This window comes from Mobula hypostoma, chromosome 7 (genome assembly GCF_963921235.1).
Source record: "Mobula hypostoma chromosome 7, sMobHyp1.1, whole genome shotgun sequence".
NCBI classification, from domain to species: Eukaryota; Metazoa; Chordata; class Chondrichthyes; order Myliobatiformes; family Myliobatidae; genus Mobula; species Mobula hypostoma.
The window spans coordinates 39688566-39702708 of record NC_086103.1 but is presented as its reverse complement, the minus strand read 5'-3'; positions in this window follow the sequence as shown (position 1 = coordinate 39702708).

Below are 14143 nucleotides of genomic sequence, written 5' to 3'. Positions count from 1 at the left end.
GGTGAGGAAGAATCTGGAAATAAAAAATACAGAGATAATGTTTCTGGTCGCGTTTTCCTCACCAGAATTGGAGAGGAATGAAACAAATTAGTTTTAAATGACTGGATATCCAGGGTCACATAAAACTAACTCGTTTTCTCTCTTTCCTAATTTTGAGAAAGTTTCATCAATCTGAAACTTAACAGTGTTAAAACATCTTGCCTGATCTGCTGTATCCAGTATCTTCCAGTTTCATTTTAAGTTCCTTCAGCGCTTTCTTTATTGTCACTCAGTCAATCATCATCATTCAAAACATTTTACAAAATTCTCACCTCGGAGGAACATCTGATTTCCCCTAATTTCTATCTGATATTTAGAGAGAGTACTGTTCATTTTGCTTTGTGCAATTTGACGGGAGGATCACCATGAGAACATGAAAAGGGTGAGAATAAGAAAGGGTTCCAGACATCCATTTTACCCTGTGATCTGGATCCATTATCATGACTTGGTTACCATGTTACCGTTTCTTCTTGTTTCATAAGTTATTGCTCTGCTTCTTGTAGAATGAGGAATTAATTTAATTCCCCTCTGAGTATATCAATGGGGTCTGTCTTACTGTTCCAGGATATTCCGTCAGATTAATGTTTCTTTAATTGATGGTTTCCTTCTTATTGTTCAGCGTGAGGCTTCATTATTTTGTTGCCATATCCTGTTATTCTTCTTTCCTGCATTTACCGTTTAAATCCAGCCTACTATTCTACAGTTATTTAAAAAACATAAATTTATCTCCCCTAATCTTTTTCCCTTTGAGAATAGATTTAATTGCCTCAACCTGTCCTTCTAGCTTAATAACCTAACAACTGGGATTGTCTTTTATTGCTTTTCCCTGAATCTTTTCCACTTCTTCAATATTTTTCACAGTGGACTGAAACTGGAGGTAGTACTTTCAGAATTAATCATTTCCTACATCTATGAAAGCAATATTTGACTGCCACTAACATTTTCCAGCATAGATGTCTACATATCAATAGATAACTAGAGGCTGATTGAATTCAGCATATGCTGAAGTACATTTGAATTCAAACTAGGTGTCTAATTAATGCAGACTTAAGTGGGAAAAGATTTATATGTATTTCACCTGCAGCATGAGTGAAACATAATGACAGTGATTTTGCATAAATTCTAATGGATTTCCTGAAATCTGCCTTTTCACAGACCTAGTATGATTATAGTGTGTAAAACACCTAATTCATTACTTTACTGAGATGTTGCACCTTTAGTGTTGAAAGGACTTATTTTAACACATACCAACTAGCCAAACAATGGAACAAGAGGTTAAAATAATGGCGGCCTAGTCCTAATATTATGCAATGGCAACCAATTTAATTGCCGATTCTGGCCTGTTGGTCCCCACTTGCCTTCTTCAAATGCTTCTCAACACAGTCCATTGTGACTGTGTTGTATGCACAAAGTTAATGCTTGGAACTCAGCCCTCAGGCCCAAAGCTGAGTTGTCACCTGCTGGCCAGAAGGTGATACTCACCCTCCTAGACCATTGACGTACCCTCCTAAGGTGAGTATCACCTTCTGGCCAGCAGGCTTCAATTATACCGGTGCCCAAGAAGGACATGGTAACTATCATCCAGTAGTACTTACATCCACTGTGATGAAATGCTTTGTGAGGTTGGTGATGAAACATATCAACTCCTGCCTGCGAAGTGACTTTGATATGCTCCAATTTGCCTACCATCACAACAGGTCCACAGCAGGTGCCATTTCTTTGTCTCTTTACTCAACCCTGGAGTATCTGGACAGCAAAGATGCATACATCAGGATGCTCTTTATCGACTACAGCTCAGCATTCAATAATATCATTCCCTCAAAAATAATAAGTAAGCTTCAAGACCTTGGTTTCAATGCCTCCTTGTGCAATTGGATCCTGAATTTCCTCACTTGCAGACCCCAGTCAGCTCAAATTGGCAATAACATCCCCTCCACAATCTCCATCAGCTCAGGTGCATCACAAGGCTGTGTGCTTAGCCCCCTGCTCTACTTGCTTTATACTTATGACTGTGAGGCTAAGCACAGCTCCAATGTCGTATTTAAGTAGATGGCTCCACTGTTGTTGGCCGAATAAAGGTGGTGACGTATAGGAGGGAGATTGAAAATCTGGCTGAGTGGTGCCACGACAACAACCTCTCGCTCACTGTCAGCAAGACTGAGCTTATTATTGACTTCAGGAGGACAAAACTGGGAGTCCGTGAGCCAGGCCTCATCGGGGGATCAAAGATTAGATTATGAGAACACTCAGTCCTCGTTTATTGTCATTTAGAAATGCATGCCTGCATTAAGAAATGATACAATGTTCCTCCAGAGAGATATCACAGAAAACAGGACAAACCAAAGACTAACACTGACAGAACCACATAATTATAACATATAGTTACAGCAGTGCAAAACAATACCATAATCTGATAAAGAACAAACCATGGGCACGGTAAAAAAAAGTCTCAAAGTCCCCGAGTAGATCGACTCCCAAGTCCCCGATAGCAGGCGGCAAAAGGGAGAAACTCCCTGCCATAAAACTCCAGGCACCAACAACTGCCGAAGCATTGGAAGCACCCGACCACAGCCGACACTGAGTCCGTCCATCCGAAAACTTTGAGCCTCCGACCAGCCCCTCTGATACAGCTTCCTGAGCGCCATCCTCTGCTGAGTGCCTTCGACCTCACCCCAGCTGCCAAAACAAGCCAAGCCGAGGATTTGGGGCCTTCTCCTCCGGAGATTCCGGACCACTCAGTAACAGCGGCAGCGAAGCGGGCATTTCAGAAGTTTCTCCAGATGTTCCTCCGCACTCTCACATCTGTCTCCATCAAATCAGAATTGTGCACAGTACCCTACTTGACAAATATCAGATATCACCACCGAAGTGGCCGCGCGCGCTGCGTCGCGATTGAGTGGGTCAGCAACTTTAAATTCCTCGACAAGGGAATTTTAGGGGGTCTGTCTGGGTCCAGCACTAAGTGTCATTATGAAGTAAACACAGCAGCGCCCCTACTTCCTTAGAACATGTCATCTGAAACATTGACAGACTTCTACAGATGTGTGATGGAAAGTATATTGACTGGTTGCGTCATGGCCTGGTATGGAAACACCAATGCCCTTGAATGGAAAATTCGACAACAAGAAGTGGATATGGCCCAGTCCATCATGAGTAAAGCCCTCCTCACCACTGAGTACATCTGTGCGGGGCGCTGTCGCGGAAGGGCAGCATCCATCATCAAGGATTCCACCACCGAGACCAAGCTCTTTTCTCACTGCTGTCATCTGAAAGATGTCACAGGAGCCTCGGGGCTCACCCCATCAGTTTCCTGATGATGACACCACCTGTGTCCCAGTGAAGGGTCTCGGCCCGAAACATCGACTGTATTCTTTTCCATGGATGCTGCCTGGCCTGCTGAGTTCCTCCAGCATTTTGTCTGTGTTGCTCGGATTTCCAGCATCTGCAGATTTTCTCTCGTTTGTGATTGGGTCAGCAGTTATTACCCTTCACTATCAGGCTGTTGAATCAGAGTGGATAACTTCACTCACCCCATCTCTGAACAGTTCCTACAATCCATAGACTCACTTTCAATGGCTCTTCATCTCAAGTTCTCGATATTTATTGCTTGTTATTTGTTATTATCTTCCGTTTGTATTTGCATCGTTTGTTGTCTTTTGCACATTGTTTGTCCATCCCGTTGAGCGTGGTCTTTCAATGGTTCTATTGTGTTTCTTGAATTTACTGTGTATGCCCACAAGAAAATGAATCTCAGGGTTGTATATGGTGACGTATATGAACTTTGATAATAGATTAACTTTGAACTTTTATCCCAGGAGGCCTGTTGTCAATATCCCCAGCAGCAGTGTGAGTTAGGAATGTTCCAGGAATGAGGCTTGAGGTGCTTTGACTCTTAGATAGCAGTTGTGTTGTGCTGGCCAACTTTTTCCCAACATTTGGAAGCCTGCAGGAAGTTGTAGGAACACACATAAAAGCTGCTGGTGAACGCAGCAGGCCAGGCAGCATCTCTAGGAAGAGGTACAGTCGACGTTTCGGGCCGAGACTCTTTGTCAGGACTAACTGAAAGAAGAGCTAGTAAGAGATTTGAAAGTGGGAGGGGGAGGGGGAGATCTGAAATGATAGGAGAAGACAGGAGGGGGAGGTATGGAGCCAAGAGCTGGACAGGTGATTGGCAAAAGGTATATGAGAGGATCATGGGACAGGAGGCCCAGGGAGAAGGAAATGGGGGAGGGGGGGGAAAAACCCAGAGGATGGGCAAGGGGTATAGTGAGAGGGACAGAGGGAGAAAATGGAGAGAGAGAGAAAGAACGTGTGTATATAAATAAATAACGGATGGGGTACGAGGGGGAGGTGGGGCATAAGCGGAAGTTAGAGAAGTCGACGTTCATGCCATCAGGTTGGAGGCTACCCAGACGGAATATAAGGTGTTGTTCCTCCAACCTGAGTGTGGCTTAATCTTTACTGTAGAGGAGGCTGTGGATAGACATGTCAGAATGGGAATGGGATGTGGAATTAAAATGTGTGGCCACTGGGAGATCCTGCTTTCTCTGGTGGACAGAGCGTAGGTGTTCAGCGAAACGATCTCCCAGCCTGCGTCGGGTTTCGCCAATATATATAGAAGGCCGCATCGGGAGCACCGGACGCAGTATATCACCCCAGCCGACTCACAGGTGAAGTGTCGCCTCACCTGGAAGGACTGTCTGGGGCCCTGAATGGTGGTAAGGGAGGAAGTGTAAGGGCATGTGTAGCACTTGTTCCGCTTATAAGGATAAGTGCCAGGAGGGAGATTGGTGGGGAGGGATGGGGGGGGCGGATGAGTGGACAAGGGAAGTTGTAGGAAATGGCATTGCCGTACGGTAGTCTGCATCATCCAGAGAGTTCTAGCAATCAGGAAATGCCAGCAGCTCGGGAGGCATAAGCATTTTCTAATAGTGTCTGATTATCCAATAATTACCAATGATAGCTCTTGTAAAATATACAGGGTGCACTAACTCATTTATTCGGCTGAGAACCAGAAAGATTACAATACTGAAACAAGGGATTAACTAACCAATAAATATTAAAATATGTCCAGCAATACGTCCTTACAAAGAACAGGCTCGAAGAAAATACTGCTTTCCCTGCTTTGTATTTTAAATTATGGAAAATTAAATACTTGAAATAGGCAAACCTCATGGTCATACCAGTTTTCATAATATTAACCTTCTAGTGAACAGAAGGTGGTCATTCAGTACATCAGGTCAATGATGAATCCTAAAGGAACAAACCCATTTGTCCTCAGTAACACACAGAAAATTCTGGAGGAGCTCAGCAGGTCAGGCAGCATCTATAGAGAGGAATAGGCAATCAAGTTTGTCCTATTTTCCCCCTCCTTATTTCACCATACCCATGCAGACCATTCTCTCTCACACATGCTGTCATAATGCTTTTGATGATATTTGCTGTGAAGTTATAATAAGGGGCAATTCACAGTAGCCATTCCACCTTTCAGCACCCAGGGAACGCCTGGAAGAAGTACAGCAGTCAGAGACAGTACATGCAAACACCACACAGACAGCACCTGAAACTGTGTCCCTTGAGTTGCAGAACAGCAGCCACTAACTGCTGTACCAGGAGACAATTTACGAAAATGTCGAATTCTTTAAATCTGCTTATTTCTTTCAGGCTGGTGGAATGAACCAATTTAAGACAATTTTACAAAGAATCAAAGTTTTCAGACTCTTTGCAACAGTTCAGATCTCTTACGCAGTAAAATATTGGAAGTATTTTGCATAATTAATCTGCTTAGAGTATTGAAGTTTATTGTTATTGATATTAATTATGCATTGACAATGAAAGAAAATACAATCATTTATTCAGGAGAAGGTTTTACTGTTAAGCTGTTTACTGAATAGTCTTTGTTCTCAATTAACTCTAATGGAAAGCAAAATAGATGCACAGAATTATGATGCATTTATGCTTTTCAATTACGCCTGACTTGAACTCAAAATCTCAAAAGCGCACCTCAGTTTTTATAATTAATGTTGTCTCGAACCTGGTGACATAATACAGAGGAACAACTTTCTGAAGTTTTAGTACTTTTGCTCATCAACAGGGATTAGAAATTAAATTAAATCCGTGGTATTTGTGGACTCTTCCTACTCTGGAGATTTTCAGGTGAAATGAGTTCAGCTTCAAATATTGTACAGGCAGACATAGGCAATCCAATACACTGCTGATAAACTTAATTTTGTAACGTCAATCTCCAAAGCTGGAAGTGGAGAGTGGACTGTATGGAGCACAAATATTTCAATGACTCAACAGTGGGTCTTTTGCAAAGGTTTGTGTTAGCAGCTCCCATCCAATCACAGGGAGTGTGGCATTAAAATTAAAACCTGCAAACTATAACTACAACATGCCACCATTATAATCAGGGGGACAAAATTAATTAGTTTGTTTGGTGTAATTAAAACACCAGGCTGATTTACTGAATTAATTAAATGAATGTAAAAATAGGAGGACTAGAGATGGTGCCATTACAGTCGAAGTTTGTGAACATTGTATCCAAAATGATTGTATCTGTTGTAAATGTTTGTGTTACAGGAACTTTGCCTTCTTGCTGAGGAGCAGGGGTCCAAGTTGTAGAGCAGACTTAACTCAGCCTTTTTGCCCTGGAGGAACCCTTGAAATAATTTTCAGGCCATGCATAAAAAGTATTATATCTAGAGCTCACGATACGAGTGTGATCAGTAAGTTGTAGATATAATAATCCAAAAATAATTGTTAATGCTCTCTAGAGTAGTGAATGAATATTTAGCCAAGCTTTCTTGGGGAGAAAAAACAAATATTTAAGCTTTGTTTACCTTTCTTGAAATGACTCTTTCTCTCTTTCATAAATTTTAAAAACTCATAAGGCAAACATAATAAATTTTTCAATTCTGGGTTGAGCACACATGGATTTCAGCTTCTACTGAAATGAGCCAATTTTTATCCTTGCTCTTGATGCTTGTTAAACAAGAAGAAGCTTGCTCACACATGTAAGACGTTGAAAACTGCAGCAAAATGTTAATTGCTTTCCTATGAATGGCAGGATACGCTTCTTCCACAGAAATCCAGAACTTGTCCGGGGGCAGGTCAGTAAATCTCATCTTGAGTGCACGATCAGACTGCAGCTCACTAAGTTCTTCCTCTTCTCTCAAAGTCAAGTTCTCAGGCGGAGCAGAAGATTCAGAGAAAGGGTCCCTCATCCAGTCATACACTTGTGTTGAAAGGGAAGAAAAATACTGTTCAATTTTGTTCTGCATTTCTTCCAGGTGGTCTTCAATACGACTCGAGACTTTCTGATATCCTTCCTCACTCTCAAGCCCAAGCAGCAGTGGAAACATTTCAAGATTTCCTTTTGCAGCATGATTTTTCCAAAGATTCAGTTTTCTTTTAAATCCAAGAATCTTGTCACCTGAAGTTAAAACATATTTTTCCAGGGCCTTGCAGAGACTTGTTTAACTGGTTCATATCATGAAATATGTTTGTTAAGTAGGCTAGTTTTTGCAGCAAATCTTCATTTTCAAAGCACTTAGCAAAATCTGATCTACTATTTTTTTGTAAGTACTCCTGCAATTCACCTTTCAGCTCGAACGCCCTGTTAAGAACTCTTTCTCTGCTAAGCCACTGGATTTCTGCGTGTAGCAGGAGATTGCTGTGCTCTTTGTCCAGGTTTTCACACAGTTTTTCAAACATTCTCAAGTGAACTGGTCTTAAAGCTATTCAGTAAGTTGCTTCCTGAAGCCTTTTACTGACTGTGACTTTATTTTCAAAAGTTTTAATCTATTTGTTTTGAGATTCTCATAGTTGTTGAAAATAATCAGCACTTTTATGTGTTATATGACTGTGATTTGTAATGAATTGTCTTTTCAATTTTGCTAGAGCCATTGCTACATTAGTAAGTTGTTTGCCACAGACTAGGCATAATGGAATAGGACAACTTGGATCACCAGTCCATGCAAAATACATTGATAAGTAGCTTACATTGTAAAGATACGGTACCAGCTGATTACTTTGGTCCCGCACATTGCTTTTGTCTCCAGGACCCAGAAGAGGCTGGTGGACTTCTTCTGGGGCAACAGGAGATATTGGGTCTCTGCTGTAGATCTGAGTCTTCCAGTTGTGGAGGGAGGTCAGTTATTGGAGTGTGTATGTGCCCGGCTGGTGGCTCGCTCCCTCAGGACCCGGTATAGTGACCACTCTCTGAGATGGCATGTGCTGGCAATGCACTTTCTCTGCCATGGACACTGCCTACAGGAGGGCATGGGGCTTCCAGCTGGCAGCATCGGCCGCGCCGCTTTGAGGGAACTGCCTCATTTTTACTGAGAGCTGTTGAGGCCGTGGGGTTTAGTCTCACCCAGACAGGTGCTCCTGCGCTGGTGGGGGACGGTGCTCTAGCTGCGAGGGGGACTGGTCCCCATCCTATCACGGTGGGTATCGAGGGGGCAAGGGGAAGTGGAGGGGTTCCGGCTGTACGTCCACCTGATGCTCATTGGACCCAGGACTTGGGAGAGCACGTGGTCGGGGGGGGGGGTCCCACACAACATGAGCCGTCTTGTGGGGATGCTCACCCTGTGCTTCCACGACACTTGAAACCATTCTGTGCTCGAGCTGCTCCTGCTCACCTTTCACTTCCTTGCCTTCGTCTGCCGACCAGACTCGCCTTGGCGGTCTGTGTCACCATCCGGCAGCAGAGGAGGTCCCCAGTGGAAATCTCCTTATGGAGGGGCACCTTCCGCTGTTCACTGGGGACCTGGGGTGGAAGGTGTTGCTTCGGGCTGTACCGTACAACAGGTCTTTAAGCAGGTTCGCTGACACCCCGTCCGCCTGTCCGTTCTGTGTCTGGGAGGAGTCAGTGTACCACATTAATATGGAGTGTGAGAGGTTGCAGCCCCAGTTTGAGTATCTGAAGGGGCTGCTCCTCAGGTTCTGGTTGTATTTCAGCTCCACGTCCTTATACATGGACACCCAGTACGGAAGGGGGCAGGTTGTGAGGAAGATCTACTGGTGGGCTTGCTCCTGGGCCTGGCCAAGATGGCCATTCACGGGTCCAGGGGTGGAACGTCGAGGGCTGTGCCAGCACTGACTGTTTGCCCCTCTTCCGAGGATACCCAGCTGCCCTTGGAGAGGGAGCATGTGGTCCCAATGGGGACAGTGGGGGATTTCTGGGAACAGTGGGTCGTCGTCCCCCCAGGGAATTAACTGTTTTATAGACAGTAGTAATCATATTTTAATTTGAATATATTCACTGTCTTGTAAATACTTAACGCTTGTACTTTGTGTATTTGTCATGTAACTAAACTTTTATAGTTTTGTAAATGAAAATGACAGACTTTTTTTTGCGTCTGTTGTTGCACAAGTGCAGTGAAATGACTCAGAAGATTGTAATTCTTCATCATTAACCTTATCAGAATTGTCCATAGGCCTAGGTCTAGAATCCTCCTCTTCCATCTCACACCTCCTCTTCATAAATCGCCGCATTGGACCATCTTTAGAATGAAAATTTCCCTCCAATTTTTTACTATATTGGTAGAGTTTGTTTGTTCCCATAAATCAGTCGGCAGTGCCAGAGGGGAAGTTGGGGCAGGTAACTCGGAAAGGAGAGGCTGGTGTCACAGCCCAAGTTGGATGAGTCCATTCAATTCTCAGAAAATGCACTTCACATTCAGCAGCCAGCCGTCCTCCCCTCTGTGCAATACAGTGCTCACCAAATTATAAACCTACCTTCCTCCCCTCCTTGAATACAGCACTCACCAATTATCAACCTACTGTCCTCCCCTCCATATAATACAGTACCCACCAATTATCAACCTACCGTCCTCCCCTCCATATAATACAGCACTCACCAATTATCAACCTACCGTCCTCCCCTCCATATAATACAGCACTCACCAATTATCAATCTACTGTCCTCCCCTCCATATAATACAGTACCCACCAATTATCAACCTACTGTCCTCCCCTCCATATAATACAGTACCCACCAATTATCAACCTACCGTCCTCCCCTCCATATAATACAGCACTCACCAATTATCAACCTACCGTCCTCCCCTCCATATAATACAGCACTCACCAATTATCAACCTACTGTCCTCCCCTCCATATAATACAGTACCCACCAATTATCAACCTACCGTCCTCCCCTCCATATAATACAGTACCCACCAATTATCAACCTACCGTCCTCCCCTCCATATAATACAGCACTCACCAATTATCAACCTACCGTCCTCCCCTCCATATAATACAGCACTCACCAATTATCAACCTACCGTCCTCCCCTCCATATAATACAGTACCCACCAATTATCAACCTACCGTCCTCCCCTCCATATAATACAGCACTCACCAATTATCAACCTACTGTCCTCCCCTCCATATAATACAGTACCCACCAATTATCAACCTACCGTCCTCCCCTCCATATAATACAGTACCCACCAATTATCAACCTACCGTCCTCCCCTCCATATAATACAGTACCCACCAATATCAACCTACCGTCCTCCCCTCCATATAATACAGTACCCACCAATTATCAACCTACCGTCCTCCCCTCCATATAATACAGTACCCACCAATATCAACCTACTGTCCTCCCCTCCATATAATACAGTACCCACCAATTATCAACCTACCGTCCTCCCCTCCATATAATACAGTACCCACCAATTATCAACCTACCGTCCTCCCCTCCATATAATACAGCACTCACCAATTATCAACCTACCGTCCTCCCCTCCATATAATACAGCACTCACCAATTATCAACCTACCATCCTCCCCTCCATATAATACAGTACCCACCAATTATCAACCTACCGTCCTCCCCTCCATATAATACAGCACTCACCAATTATCAACCTACTGTCCTCCCCTCCATATAATACAGTACCCACCAATTATCAACCTACCGTCCTCCCCTCCATATAATACAGTACCCACCAATTATCAACCTACCGTCCTCCCCTCCATATAATACAGTACCCACCAATATCAACCTACCGTCCTCCCCTCCATATAATACAGTACCCACCAATTATCAACCTACCGTCCTCCCCTCCATATAATACAGTACCCACCAATATCAACCTACTGTCCTCCCCTCCATATAATACAGCACTCACCAATTATCAACCTACCGTCCTCCCCTCCATATAATACAGTACCCACCAATTATCAACCTACCGTCCTCCCCTCCATATAATACAGTACCCACCAATATCAACCTACTGTCCTCCCCTCCATATAATACAGCACTCACCAATTATCAACCTACTGTCCTCCCCTCCATATAATACAGCACTCACCAATTATCAACCTACTGTCCTCCCCTCCATATAATACAGTACTTACCAATTATCAACCTACTGTCCTCCCCTCTGTATAATACAGTACTTACCAATTATCTGCCTACTGTCCTCCCCTCCATATAATACAGTACCCACCAATTATCAACCTACCGTCCTCCTCTCCGTATAATACAGTACTTACCAATTATCTGCCTACTGTCCTCCCCTCCATATAATACAGCACTCACCAATTATCAACCTACTGTCCTCCCCTCCATATAATACAGTACCCACCAATTATCAACCTACCGTCCTCCCCTCCATATAATACAGCACTCACCAATTATCAACCTACTGTCCTCCCCTCCATATAATACAGTACCCACCAATTATCAACCTACCGTCCTCCCCTCCATATAATACAGCACTCACCAATTATCAATCTACTGTCCTCCCCTCCATATAATACAGTACTTACCAATTATCAACCTACCGTCCTCCCCTCCATATAATACAGTACCCACCAATTATCAACCTACTGTCCTCCCCTCCATATAATACAGTACCCACCAATTATCAACCTACCGTCCTCCCCTCCATATAATACAGTACTTACCAATTATCAACCTACCGTCCTCCCCTCCATATAATACAGTACCCACCAATTATCTGCCTACTGTCCTCCGCTCTGTGCAATACAGCGCTCACCAATTATTAACGGCCCCCTCTATCTTGTGTCAAAAACCAAGAATGGACTCAATCAAATAAATGTGGCCCTACTGCGCACAGTCATTCTGGGCTGAGCGACCTCGAAGAGGGCTCTTAGGCTGTTAGATCACGCCCACCGCTGTGAGCACTAGCATCGCGTGTTGCGCAAAGTTCAAATAGCAATGTTTATTTTTTTAAATCATGATCTCTCGCAGAACCCCTAGCGACCTCTCACGGAACCCCAGTTGAGAAACCCTGACGTAGAGAATGCAAGTCATGAGGGAGGAAAGAAGGAGGCAGCCACACTCCTTTGATTAAATGGAGATGCAGATGCTGAGAGCTTGGAGCAACACACAAAGAACTGAAGGAATTCAATGGTTCAGGCAGCATCTATGGAAAGAAATGGACAATCAGCATATTGGCAACACACACTAAGTGCTGGAGGAACTCAGCAGGCCGGGCAGCATCTATGGAAAAAGAGTAAATGGTCGACATTTCCAGCCAGGACCCTTTATCAGGACTCCTGGCTAACATATCGAGCCAGGACCATTCATCAGAACCGCAAAATCCTGATTTTAAAGAGTCCCAACCCCCCAAAAAATGACTGTCTATTTTCCACCTGACCACTGAGTTCCTCTAGGTTTTCATGTGTGTTATAGATTAAATACTTTACTTTAGAATTGACACGTGGTGAAACTAGGAGTAGAAAAGATACAGAAATCCGGAAGACGGTATAACAGGAGTCTGGGTCCATGATTTGTCCAATAGATTGGAGGTAGACAAGCATAGAGTGTGCGGAAGATGGACAAACTGACCAAGCTGCTACAGGAAGCCCCAGTGAGCCGAAGGCTCTATTGCTTACCTGGTGCCAAGGTGAGGGCAATCCCATTTGGGCTGTTGCCTACCTGGCCTTCAGTACTTTTTCCTGATTACGATGACTGTGCCTCTAACTACTTTGTTCCTCAGTACAGTCAGATTCATTTTAATTCCACTCACTGTGGCCTCCTGTACCTGGTTGATAGGAAATGTCGTTAGAATGAATGGGTCCTTATCTGAGCTACAGTTGGTGAAAGTCGGAATCAGATTTGTTAACATTGACTTACAGTATCTGACCTGGAATTTGTTGGTTTGCGGCAGCAGTACAGTGCAATGATATAAAAACTATTAGAAATTACAAAAATAAGTAAAAAATGAAAGAAAATGGAATGACATGATAGTTCATGGACCATTCAGAAATCTGATGGTGGAGGGGAAGAAATTGTTTCTGAATCGTTGAAAGGCTCGTGTGCCTTTTTGTTGAAGGCAGTACTGAGAGAAAGGTATATCCTGGATGGTGAGGGACTAGCAGGGTATCACAGGGATCAGTGCTTGGGTATCAATGATTTACAATGTGTCTTAAGGGTTTGGTGATGGAACAGAATGTAATATTTGCAAGTTTGCTACACCTTTGTAATGGGCAGGATTGTTAATTGTGAGGAGGATGAAAAGAGGCTTCAAGATGGCAGAGACAGAATGTGTGAGTGGGCAATGTAAAATGTCAGAAGGAGTATTATCTAGATAAATGAATGTTCTACACTTTGGTGGTAAAAATAGAAAGGCAAAGTATTGTTTAACTTGTGTTAGTTTGGGAACTACTCCTGACAAAAGCATGTTCCCATAGACCAGACTCTGAAAAGAAACAAGCAGGGCCAGTTGGGTAGGAATGTATCACAGCCAAAGGATTTGAATACATGAACAAAGATGTCTCAAACCAATTATAAAAGGCCTCGGTGAGACCACCCTTGGATATTGTGTGTAGTTTTAGTGAACCTGCCTAAGAAAAGATATACTTTCCTTACACAGATTCACAAAGACTGAACATAATACATCAAGGGTGGTTTCACCAAAGCCATTTATAATTGGTTTACTAAAGACGAAGGTCCATAGACTAATTCCTGGGATGGTAGGACTACCATTTAAGTAGAGGTTAGGTGGACAAGGTGCTGTGCAGGAGAATGAGAAGAGATCTAATGGAAACTTCCAAAGTTCTGACAGGGCTGGCAGTCTGGACTGATTTCCTGTCTGGAGGGTCCATGGTCTCG